Source organism: Manis pentadactyla, chromosome 14, assembly GCF_030020395.1.
Source record: "Manis pentadactyla isolate mManPen7 chromosome 14, mManPen7.hap1, whole genome shotgun sequence".
Taxonomy (NCBI): domain Eukaryota; kingdom Metazoa; phylum Chordata; class Mammalia; order Pholidota; family Manidae; genus Manis; species Manis pentadactyla.
In genome coordinates, this window is record NC_080032.1 from 65,458,547 (window position 1) to 65,470,401 (window position 11,855).

At 43.2% G+C, this 11,855-nt stretch overlaps 1 long non-coding RNA gene and 1 other non-coding gene across 11 annotated transcripts; one reads left to right on the forward strand and one right to left on the reverse strand.

The window, feature by feature from the left end:
• Nucleotides 1-254: 254 nt before the first annotated feature.
• LOC118924807 (uncharacterized) lies at nucleotides 255-7,043 on the forward strand. Of its 10 annotated transcripts, none has more exons than XR_005029753.2 (4): nucleotides 255-542; nucleotides 1,550-1,607; nucleotides 1,927-2,097; nucleotides 3,155-7,042. It is a non-coding gene; the product is annotated as an uncharacterized LOC118924807 (long non-coding RNA). The 10 variants fall into 10 exon arrangements; XR_005029747.2 differs by lacking the exon at nucleotides 255-542 and adding an exon at nucleotides 660-1,079 and having other exon boundaries at nucleotides 1,918-2,097; nucleotides 3,155-7,043; XR_005029749.2 differs by lacking the exon at nucleotides 255-542 and adding an exon at nucleotides 662-1,079 and having other exon boundaries at nucleotides 1,555-1,607.
• On the reverse strand, nucleotides 6,310-6,399 carry LOC118924890 (small nucleolar RNA SNORD62). Its single transcript, XR_005029778.2, has one exon. It is a non-coding gene; the product is annotated as a small nucleolar RNA SNORD62 (small nucleolar RNA).
• Nucleotides 7,044-11,855: the final 4,812 nt, after the last annotated feature.

The window sequence follows — 11,855 nt, forward strand, 5'->3', positions numbered from 1 at the left end:
TACACTAACTTTATATCCTCTACCTAACCTGCTAATTCTCCCTAAGAATCAAAGTAAATAAAATAAATTAACACTAGAACGAAGGCTAGGGAACCAGAGATGACAAACTGCGGGGAGCGGGGATGGAAAGCGGAGAGGACGTCCCATCCCCGATGGTTCTGAGGCCCAGGCTCCAACGCTTCTGTTCCACCTTAACAAGCGCTCGCCTCCCCCGCGCGGAGCGGGCGCTCGGCTCCTCCCACTCCCGTGTCAGCTCCGACCCGGGAACGTGGGGCTGGGAGGAGAGACCCGCTGAATGGAAAGACTGGCGCCAGCGGCTGCCGGGTCGCCTCTTCCCCTACTCAACTCGCACGGGAGGAGCGTGTAAAGCACTCTACCGGGCCCTTGGGTTTCGTCCTTTTCAGGTTTCAGGATGGGCATGTTTCCTACTGAAACGGGCGGAGCGGGGAGTGAGGGGTGGGGTTCCTCTTGGGGTGGGGTCGGAGGGGACGAAACTGGGGCCTTTGCGACGGACAGTGTGCAGTGATCGCTAATCGAAAATTGTAAGTTCCAGAGATCCAGACGTTCTTCTTCAAACCATTTCCAAAAGGGGCAAGTTTTCCATTCTCCGCCCCACTTTCCCGTCTTCATTTTAATTGATTGGGTTTAAGGTAGGCTGGGCCCCAGGTTGCTTTTTGATTGGCTACGTAAGTAATCTATCAGGATTACGCAAGCGAGGGGTGGCTCTTTGGGGAGGAAGTGAAGATTATTTTGGTGCCTCCTATCCCAACACGATTGGTTGAGATTTACCGTGATGTAAAACGAGGCGTAAAAATGTCCACTAAAGGAAAGGGCCTATTGGCCCTTTTCTGAGGGACGAAGTCTAGGGTGGAACTGGGAAGGCCCAGCCGGACTCTGTTATTGTAAGGAAGGACCAGATTAATAGAAACCCGGAAATGAGTTTTGAAGGGAATTGAAGGAAAAAGAGGGAAATCCGCGGCACCTTCGTTGCCCTCAAACAAGGTCATTTCCTGCATGGGATCGATAATTTCCTGTTTTACAGCGAAGTCAGCCAGCCCTGGCTCTCCGGATTACATGTGGTAATTCGATTCTTATGAGCCTTTGGTCCTAGATTTACCATTCACTTATGTTACCAAAAGAATGAGGGAGAGGAAAGAGCAGGGGGTTTAACCCTGCCATTAGGGAAGGGTAGGGAAACCGAGGCTGTAATACGGAAAGCTAAGAACCTTGTGATGCCGGGGTTCTTGTTCACGAAGCCGAAGAATGAGCTTCACAAACACTCAAGGTAGGAGAGCAAGGTACAGGCTTTTATTTAGAGATAAAGTGAAAGAACAGAGCTCCCGGCTCACGCCAGGAGGGGACAAGAGAGTCCGTGGTGGTGCGTTGTCTCAGGGGTTTATAGGCAGTCGAGAGACCAAGAGTTAGGGATGTGGATCCACCAGATGGTCTCTAAGTGTTTATTTTTAAAGAGACACTAAGTTTCTTATCAGTTTTCTAGACTATTTTGTGGAGTTAACATAAGAAACTTATTGTTTTGATCCTTTCTCAGAGTAGCAGTTTCTTGGTTTGGGAGCACATCAGTCAAGGCTGCTTGTTTTGCTTTCAAGGTGAGCTGAGTTACTGACTTGATTAGGGGCTGGAGGAGGAAAAGCAGCATCTGGGTAAAGTTAAAGATAAATTTGGCCTTTGAGCGGCTAAAGGAAATTTTACAATAGCTTCATTTAATTGACACAGCAAGACATGGGCTATGCTGAGGTATTTTTCTTATCTGGGGGATGTTCAAACATTCCAGGCCAGGTTATTCCTGGCTTTTTAGTTTTAACTAATCTTCACTGAAGAATGCTTATATTCTTAGCTTGATATTTTACTTCAGAGAATTAATGTGGCTCTGTCTTTGTTTAATTGTTTAATATGGAGTTTTGGTAGGGGTCTTTTTCCAGAGGCCCTCACCCTACTCTGACTATTCCCACGGTCCCTGTCTCACTTGGATCACAGTATCGAAATGAGCTCCTAAAGAAACCGTTCATATTTGGAGAGGGTGGGTGGAGGTGAAGAGAACTGTAAAGATTTATCAAGTTAATGACGTACAGAAACTGGGTAGGGAGTGTATTCTGTTCATCTTTGTATCTGCAGTGTCTGGCAGTGTCAGATAACATTAGTACGTGATCTAAACCAAACCAGAATGAGACTTACAAACTGTAAAAATGCCAGCCCTTTAGAATATGTTTTTAAAGGTATCTATGCCACTTGTATGATTCTGGAAAAATATTTCATATTGGGTTAACCCAGCCATAAGTTGAGATGTACTGCTTCCCAGACCTCCCTGGGAACCTGTCTGCCTGTGAAAATGCTACCATTTCTCCCTAACACCTCGAGGCCTTTATTGTGAAAGCAGATTTCCCCTCAACTTACTGTCCTTGAAAAACTGAAAAGATAGATGAGTGAAAAGGTGTCCTCTTCATCCAGTAAATGGGAAATAGGAAGATATTCAACCTAACAATCTGAGATTAAAGAGTAGGAGGAATTTACTGTTTGAGAGTGTTGAGAGGTCCCATCTGTAATACAAAGTACAGTATCACTTGCTTCTCAGCATGAATGTAAACTTTTTTTTCTAGCCCATTTTTTTCTTATAGCTAGATTTCAGCAATGCTTCAATATGGTCTAAAACATGCTCCAAAATTGAGGGAAGAGTGAGAAAACTTCCCATTAGTATTGTAACTACCCTCACCACAGGACTCTCTAAGGGCTATGGGTCAAGATTAAGCAATAGGTACCTTCTATTTATCCAAAATGATCCCATCTTTTTATGATCTTCTAGGCCAGATAGTTTACAAGACAGTATATTGCATCTTCAGTATCATTATGGCAATAGTTTAGAAAGAAGAAGGAACAGGAGGCAGCCATATTTGCAATTAAAAAGTGCCATGGGAAAATTATTCCTAGATTATAAATAATTCTGGCATAATGTATACATTGCTTATGTGGGGTGGGGTGGTGTTAAGAAAATTCTGAGAATTGTAGTTATGAGATCAAAGTGCTTTTTTTTTTCCTAGTAATGTTTTATGACTTGTATAGAAACATACAAAATTATTTTGGGGTTACTAATTCATACATTTACAGCACTGTCCCTTTCCTTTCAATGATGCCCAATAAGCCAAAGCAGAAATTGCCTCTGAGGGGACCTAGAACCCAGAACTAAGGAAGAAAACACTCATTGTTCCTAATCACAGATCCATGCCCTCCAGCATGTCAAGAGAAACCAATGGCATCTTGATTGGTGAGAACATGAGAAGCTCTGTGCCATAGAATCTTGAGCCTAAGGAAAATCTTCACCCTCCTAGGGCCTAACTGCACCCTCCTTCCAAATCCCCCGCTGTGAAACACAGTTATCTGGAGTTTCTTTCCTCTCTGGAGGCCCAAGGAACAGCTACAAGGCCTCAGAAGACCAAGATGAAAGTACCGGGTTATACCACGTTTGGAATTTACGGAAAGAGAAGAAAAGGGAAGACCGGGATATGGGGGAGCTGGTAGAGGCACAGAAGGGACACTGACTGTTGCTCAGTCAGGTATTCTATCTGTCTGGGTTGATTGCAGTAACAGAAACTATTTTAAGCAGAAAAGACCTGAATACAGGGACACAGGTGCTTACAAAATTGTCCCAAGAATGAACTACTAAACTCACTCACCAGAGAAGCTCCAGAAAGGGGAAGAATCAAGACTGTATCACTGAATTGAAAGACTAAACAACAAATGCTGGCGAGGATGTGGAGAAAGGGGAACCCTCCTACACTGCTGGTGGGAATGTAAGCTAGTTCAACCATTGTGGAAAGCAGTGTGGAGGTTCCTCAAAAAACTACAAATAGAAATACCATTTGACCTGGGAATCCCACACCTTGGAATTTACCCAAAGAATACAACTTCTCAGATTCAAAAAGACATATGCACCCCTATGTTTATTGCAGCACTATTTACAATAGCCGAGATATGGAAGCAACCTAAGTATCCATCAGTAGATGAATGGGTAAAGAAGAGGTGGTACATATACACAATGCAATACTATTCAGCCATAAGAAAGAAACAAATCCTACCATTTGCAACAACATGGATGGAGCTGGGAGATATTATGATCAGTGAAATAAGCCAGGCAGAGAAAGACAAGTGTCAAATCATTTCCCTCATTTGTGGAATATAACAACGAAGCAAAACTGAAGAAACAAAATAGCAGCAGACTCAGAGATTCCAAGAAGGGACTAGTGGTTACCAAAGTGGGGGGTGTGGGAAGGTGGGTGGATAGGAAGGGCGAAAGGGATTGAGGGGTATTATGTTTAGTACACATGGTGTGGGGAGTCACCAGGAAAACAGTGTAGCACAGAGAAGGCAAACAGTGAATCTGTGGCATCTTACTACACTGATGGACAGTGACTGCATTGGGGTATTGGTGGGGACTAGATAATATGGGTAAATGTAGTAACCACATTGTTTTTTCATGTGAAACCTTCATAAGAGTGTATATCAATAATACCTTAATAAAAAATTTAAAGAAAAAAGACTGTATCACTGAAATTGTTGAGTTCACATACCCTGGTTGCCATCCAGGAATCCAGAAGCTCCTGTTGCTGACACTGCCACAGCAGCCTTCAGGAGCCACAAAGCTAGAGAATGGATGCTGGAACATGGCTGCAGAAACCCCAATGTCCCATGACCACACTGGCCAGCAGCCAAAACAGTCAGCAGATGACCCTTGCCTCAATTCTACTTTTTAAGTCTCTTGGGTGTGCAAATTAATAATAGATCTAAATTTACACCTAGAATCCTAGCTGCCAGAGAGCCTGGGAAATAAAGAGTTCTTAAAGTTTTCTAGCCACTGCAGTATAGGAAGGCATATAAAAAGGAGATAAAAGGTGGGTCACCCACATCCATCTCAGGTACGTATGTGTCTACGTTTAAAAATTTCCTTGGTAATAAGTAAAATGGAAGGATTCTGAGCTGAAGTAGCACAAGAATGAAGCAAAGTCTGTTTCCGGCTTTTTCCTTTTATAAACCAAAAGGGTCATAAGAGGGAGCAGACTTTTTTTTTTAATAAAGTATCGTTGATAAAGTTTTTTTTAATAAAGTATCAAAGTAATCTTATGAAGGTTTCAAATACACAATACAGTGGTTCAGCATTCACCCATATTACCAAGTCCTCACCCCCTCCAGTGTGTTCACTGTCCATCAACGTAGTAAGATATTACAGAATCATTAACTGTATTCTCCATGCTGTTCTACCATCCCTGTGACCATCCTATGTTGTGATTGCTAATTATTGTGCCCCTTAATACTCTTCTCTCCCAGCAACCTTCCCCAACCCCTCCCCTTTGGTAACTGTTAGTCCCTTCTAGGAATCTGTGAGTCTGCTGCTAATATCCTTCAGTTTTACTTTGTTTTTATACTCCACAAGTAAGTGAAATCATTTGGTATTTGTCTGTCTCCACCTGGCTTATTTCAGCATAATAGAGGGAGCAGACTTTTTATATTGTCACATAAGGACATCACCAACTATCACCTACCAGAACCATAATTTGGTAAAAGAATTAACATTTTTAACTCCAAAAAAGTAGGAAGGTTATACTCTCAGGATTTAAGAACTGGATAAATGTAACTTCAGGAAAAATACTACTTTGTCCTTTCCTTTCTCAGTGAACACTTTGTTCCAATGTAGCCAGCCTGTGACACCCCTGAAGTACTGTAAGGTCACTGTCCAGCCCTGCTTAAGAGTTGCTGAATAACCATGGACAAGTCACTTTACCACTGGGCCTTCATTTACTGCTAACTAGAATGAGTTAAAAAAATGATAACATTTAAGAAAGAATGAAAGTGGAAGAAGGTTTCTAAAAGGCATATATAATAAGAAAAAAGTTAAAAATAAGAAAAGCATTAGATTAGTAGGCCTCTTATTGCCTCACAGTTCTAAAAGTCTGTTATTTACTTTATTTTTTTTATCTTCTGGACTCCTAAAAATCTTTATGTAGACTTCAGCTTGTAAATTCCTCTTATTATACCTACTCATCCCCTTCAGTGACCCAGATTTAAAAAGAAACGCACAATGTTTTTTTGGTTGTGTCTCTCCTTTTGTTCAAAAACATTCTATGGCAACAACTGTCAATAAAATCCAAACTATTCAGTTTTGCGTTCAACGTGCTCCTCAACCTAATCCTAGCCTGTGTTTCCCACAATTCCCTTCTCCCCCGCCCCCACCAAATAGCTGGCGTCACCTCAATAGGTGCCTTCCTTCCTTTCTTTCTTTAAAAATTTTTTTTTCTGCCTTGGTTTTTCAGTCACCTTCATCTTCATCTCCCTGCTATTGAGCCCATAGTAGAGGGTCAGTCAGAAGGATCTATTAGAATTGCATCACTGAAAGACAACTTTATTTCTGTTAACATTTTCCCCCATTTCATTGCAAAAAATACTGAGTTTACTGAACATCTTCTATGTGCCAGGCTTTGTGTTAGAAACTTCAACGAGTTCAAAGATGAATCATATCTGGCCCCTGCTAGAGTGACCCAGGTTGTCCAGGCCTTTCTTGGATTTAGCCCTAAAGTCCCCTGTCCTGGGAAAACTAAAATAATTGATCCTCTTAGTCCCTGACCACAAGAAATCATGAGGATCTTAAGATCCTAACTCAGAAACTCTGCCTAACAGCATATTCTTTTCTTCAACTTTCTTCTAAAGTGATTATTTTGAATTTCTCTAGCAATTAGCATAGCATCAAAGACTATTCCTAATCAATGACTTTCATGTTTGTACCATCTCCTAGATTATGAGTTCCTGGAAGGCTGAGACATCTTTCCAGGAATCCGCAGTGCTTACTAATGCCTTATATATAGTGATTATAAAATGAATGTATGTTGAATTGAATAGAGGAGAATTTGGACAAATGAATACTTCAGGCCTTTTTTTTTCTTAATTCAAAACCTTTTAAAATAAAACACATGGAAATATATTTAGTTGGATGATTGTTTTCAGAAAGTTAACAGCACTTAGACCACTTACAGAACATACCCCAAAAAGTTTGGTGTTTCTTCCCAGTCACAACCCTCCAAAGAGTAAGCACAATCTAAATTTATGACACCCTAGATTAGTTTTGCCTGTTTCTGACTTCTGTATAATCGTTCAGTATGTTCCCTTTTGCACCTGGTTTCTTTTGCTCAACTTTGAAATTCATCTGCATAGTTACATTTCACTATAGTACATTCACTCTCGTTGCTGTATAATATTACAGTGTGTGAATATACTGCAATGCATTTATCCATCTTTCTCTTAGTGGACATTTGAATTATTTCCAGTTTGGAGCTATTGTGAATACTGCAGAGATGACCACTCTAGTGCCTGTTTTTAGGTGAACATGTGTATGCATTTCTGTTAAGTATATTCGTGCAGTGGAATTGGGTCAGAGGATAGGCCTATGTTCCACATTCATAAATATTGCTAAATAGTTTTTCCAAAGTGATTGGCACTAATTTATTCATGTATACCCCCCAATTAATGGCGTCTGAGAGTTCTGGGTATTGCGCATCCCCTCCCACGCTTGGCATTCCCTAGCTTTCCTTTTCACCACGCTAGTGCATGTGCCTTGGTTTTAATTTGGAGTCCCCTGAAGACCAGTTCATTCGTACACCTTTTGCTGTGCTTTTTGCTCCCTGGACTATTCTTTGAGAAGGGCAGTATAGACCCTTGTCACTTGACTCAACTCTTCACTAAAGGCCGTGTTATGGTGAGGCTCCAAATAGTCCCAAAATAGGTCCAGGGGAGAGGAACCCCCCAAAACACCTTTGTGTTTCCCTCCCCTGGATAGCACCAACCAGGCAGCGGGGGAATGGCCCTTACTACGCCTAACCCCATAACCCTCGAGTCCCTTCCCGGGGGTGGAGGGAATGACAGTTGGGCCTTTCATCACCCACGAGCTACTGGGTCCAAAAGAACCACCAGAAACTGCCCTGGGCCTTCCCAGCCCGGATTCTGGCCCGCCCGGTAGGGAAAGCTGGGGGCACCGTCTCGGGGGCGTGGAGGCGACGAGGTGGAAGGGTATCTCTTAAAGCAGAAATGTTAACACCCTCCTAACGGCAACGTTAAGCGTGGTGGGGCCCAGCACTGTTTCCCAGTGAAGGGCTCCTCTCCCTCCTCGCCGGAGCACGCCGGCGGGGGCACCGGACGCGACACGCGGCGGCGGCCGGCCGGTCGGCCAGGTGTGAAGGTGAGAAGCAGGGCTGGGGCCGCGGTGGCGGGACTTGCGAGCGGGGACCCGGGGGTGTGCTTGCGTCTCTCTGACCCAGGGAGCCGGATAACCGAGGCCCGTCTTCCTACCACCTCAACGGATCATTCAAAACAGAATCCTCGGCATTTGGGGGCAGCGCGGGGGTCCTAACGGCTGCGGTAGCGAGGTGGCGCCGTCGCTGTCGCTGCCACTGTCGGGCGCGGCGGCCTGGGACCGGCCGAGAGGCGTCGGGGGCGGTTGAGCGTAGCCGCGGGGCCCAACCGCAGTTGCCCGGCCGGGTGGTGGGTGCACGGCAAGGTCTCTGTGGCCGGCAGCTGAAGGGCTGGGTCCAGGCAGAGGTGGGTGGTGACTCCGAGGTGGGCTGGGCCAAGCGAGGAGGGGTCCTGCGGCTCTGGAGAAACGAGCGAGGAGCCTCAGCATGTTGGAGAGAATATTTCCTGGGCACCTACTGTGTCCTGAGACCTGCTGTAAGTGCCAGGGGCCCCACAGTAAACGGGGGGGGGGGGGCGGGGGGGGGACAAGAAAATGCATAGATCTATACTAGGATGCCAGACTGTGATGCATCTTACGAAGGAAATATACAATAAGAAATGAGGAGGGGGTCGGTATGTTTAACTGGAGGAGGGAGGTGGGGTAGAAGTGCCCAGACCAGAGGCCCGAAGGAAGTGAGGGAGCCTTCGAAGAATGGTCCAGGCAGCGGGATCTGGGCTAAGGAAGAGGGAATTGTGTTGGCTTTGAAAGATGTCTACCGGGAAGTTCAGTGCACTACACATGGGAGTAGTTTTGTCGGTTTTTGCAAAATGAAAATTGGAATTTTAGAAAATTATGGATCTTCACTCATTCAGTGCTGAGTTCGTTCAGTGCTTTATTCCTGAAGTGTGAGAGGAGAGTCAGACCAAGCGTGCTTGGCAAAATACTGTTATTAATTTTATCCCAGTTTAATACATAGACTAAATTTAGAATTTCCACTGGTTATCAAGAAGAGTTCATATGAGTTCATTTTACAAAAACTAAGTAGCACTCCTCTTTTTAAGAAGAGTGAGTTAAAAGAGCTTGTGGGTGTTTTTTGGTTTTGTGTTTTTCCCCACATGAGGGTGACTCCAAGAATGAGCAGACAGAAGAAAGGGGAGATGAGGCTGGGGAGGGAAAGGTTGACGAGAGAAATGACAAAGAAAAGGTAAGGAGGCTGTGGAAGAGTCAAAGGAATGGCCTGTCCTAATTCTTCCTCCTGATAAACTCAGGAAATAATACTGGTGTTTCACCATACAGCATCGCAGCTCATCCGCAACACTGTGCATCCGAGGCAGGAGAGCGGGTGGAGGAGGAAACAGACTCAGATTTGATAACTGGTTAAGCACAATCATGATTCCTGCCTCCACTGCAGCTCACTGAAGCAGTTTAGGCTAAGATGAGTCTATGAAGAGGTGGCTTATTTCAAATACTTTAAATTTTATGAACCATAGAATTTTGTGACGGCAAGATCACCTAATCCCTGGTCAAATTGCTGATGGGGAAACTGTGTTAGCTGGTGACAGAGCAATGACTCAAAATATAAAGGTTCTACTTTCACCATACTCAGCTCTTCCCCTTTTCTTGCTGTAACTTGGTGAAATCCTCCCCAGTGGCTACTGAACAAGTGGAAAGAGCTTTGTTGAGGCCCCTAGAATTAAGATAATCTAAAACATCATTATGTGAGGTTTCACCTTCCCCAAGTATTTATCGGTGTGCCCATTGGCCAGTGGGCTGAGTCTCAGCTTATTCTCTCAAGGAGCTTAAGTAGATAAAGCAAATAAATAACTAGCCAATTACAATTTACAGGAGGCAGTACCTTGAAGAGGAATTGGAGGGAGAGTCAATTCTTAGTATAGCAGAGAGATGGAGAGCAGCAAACAGGATGTGAGTATGAAGAATGTATGTTAGATTGGTACCAAATCTATGTTTTGGTATAAATCAATGTTTTGTCATGGTTATGTTAATCATCACAATGCCGATCATCTTCCTAAACTTTTGTTGTCTTGGTAATGTGTGACATACATAAGTGGGGGTGGGAGAGACTGTCACAACCAGTAGACTTGGTACATGCCCACATTCTTTCTGTTCACAATTAATTAGTATTTGCTACTGGTATCACTGTGCTTTAATATTATCAAGAATAATGAGAATGGTAAAATAGCCATGTTCTTCATTGTGACTGCAAAGAGGTCTTGGTACTGTTCTATACAACTAGTCTTGGGGAGAATCTTCTTGAAAAGAGCTGGGCTGTGTAGTTGTGAAGAGTAATATAGAGCAACATGTGAATGTGCACAATAATAGCTATTCTGAAAAGCATCTCTAGAGTGTAACTCAGTCATATGATGTACAAAAGCATTGTGATGAAGATCTACAAAGAAGTATTAAGTGATCTAAGACCCTTTGGAATGGGTTGGGGTAAGGGAGCCATCGTCTGGTGGCTAAATCATGTTTTGCCTGAAGTCAGGGGTTTGCTCATGTGTTCACATCTAGAAAGACTTTAAACAAGCTTGTTCTCTGGGAATCCACTGGTGTCTTGAATGGCTGGAATATCAGGCTGCCAGATTTTTCCCTGAACTTTTTAGTGGTCGTACTTAGGGAAGCAAGGCTGCAGGAAGAGCAGGGAGAGCAATTGCTGTTCCATAGCACATTTTCCAAACAATGCATCTTTCTAAAAACTTAAAAAGTCAACACATTTTTTAAAGGTAACACATTTATATGACAGGTGTTAAGACTACTTTGGAAAGGCCTTAGAGGAAGCACTGTAAGGGCAAGATATGAAACACAGAAATTAGTCAGAGTCGTCAGTTTTATGAAATGTGTTTGTGCCTCTACCAATCAAGAGCAAAGCCACTGTGCCCCCTGCCCTGCCCACCCCCAGCTCCCCACCAAGCTCTGCCTGCTGCATATATATGTGATTACTAATTAGATGTGACTACTTAAGACTAGGAGTTTGTTTTCCATTTCAAAAATCATATAGGATAGTTACCTCTGGTATTTGTGGGCTTCCAAATTATGCCAACCTTATCATTATTAAGATATATATTGTTGCTGTTGTTGATTTACTTGAAAAAAGTACATCCTTCTGAAAACATCCCAATAATGCAGAAACCAAAGAATAAAGTCCCCTGAATTTTGGTGGAAACTAAGGATAGGTGAAGGTTTAAGATGGCTGTTGCTATTACAGACATTAAAAACAGTGATTTTACTTGTGACAAGGCCACTTTGGAAATAGCCAGATGTAAATGGCTGTGAATGTTTGTCCTGTTTCATACCCATTTCCCAAATACTGCAATTAGCTCTTTGGATGACATCTATCTTTGTCAACTCAATTGTGTCTATTAAATTTGATAATATATTCTAAGTATGTAACAAAGTAAAAAAAAAACCTCAGTTATTTTCTTTCTATATAGCAAAAAACCCAGTTCTTCCTACTGTTTCTCTCCTGTGAGCCTCCTTTACCACTCACACAGAACACTTGCTTCTGGTCACCAAATGTGTGGAGCTTTTCCCCCACACCCAGAAATTCTCTGCGACACCAACTGGGTGTCCCACAATTTATTTCAATTCTGATGCTGTCTACCTAAAGATT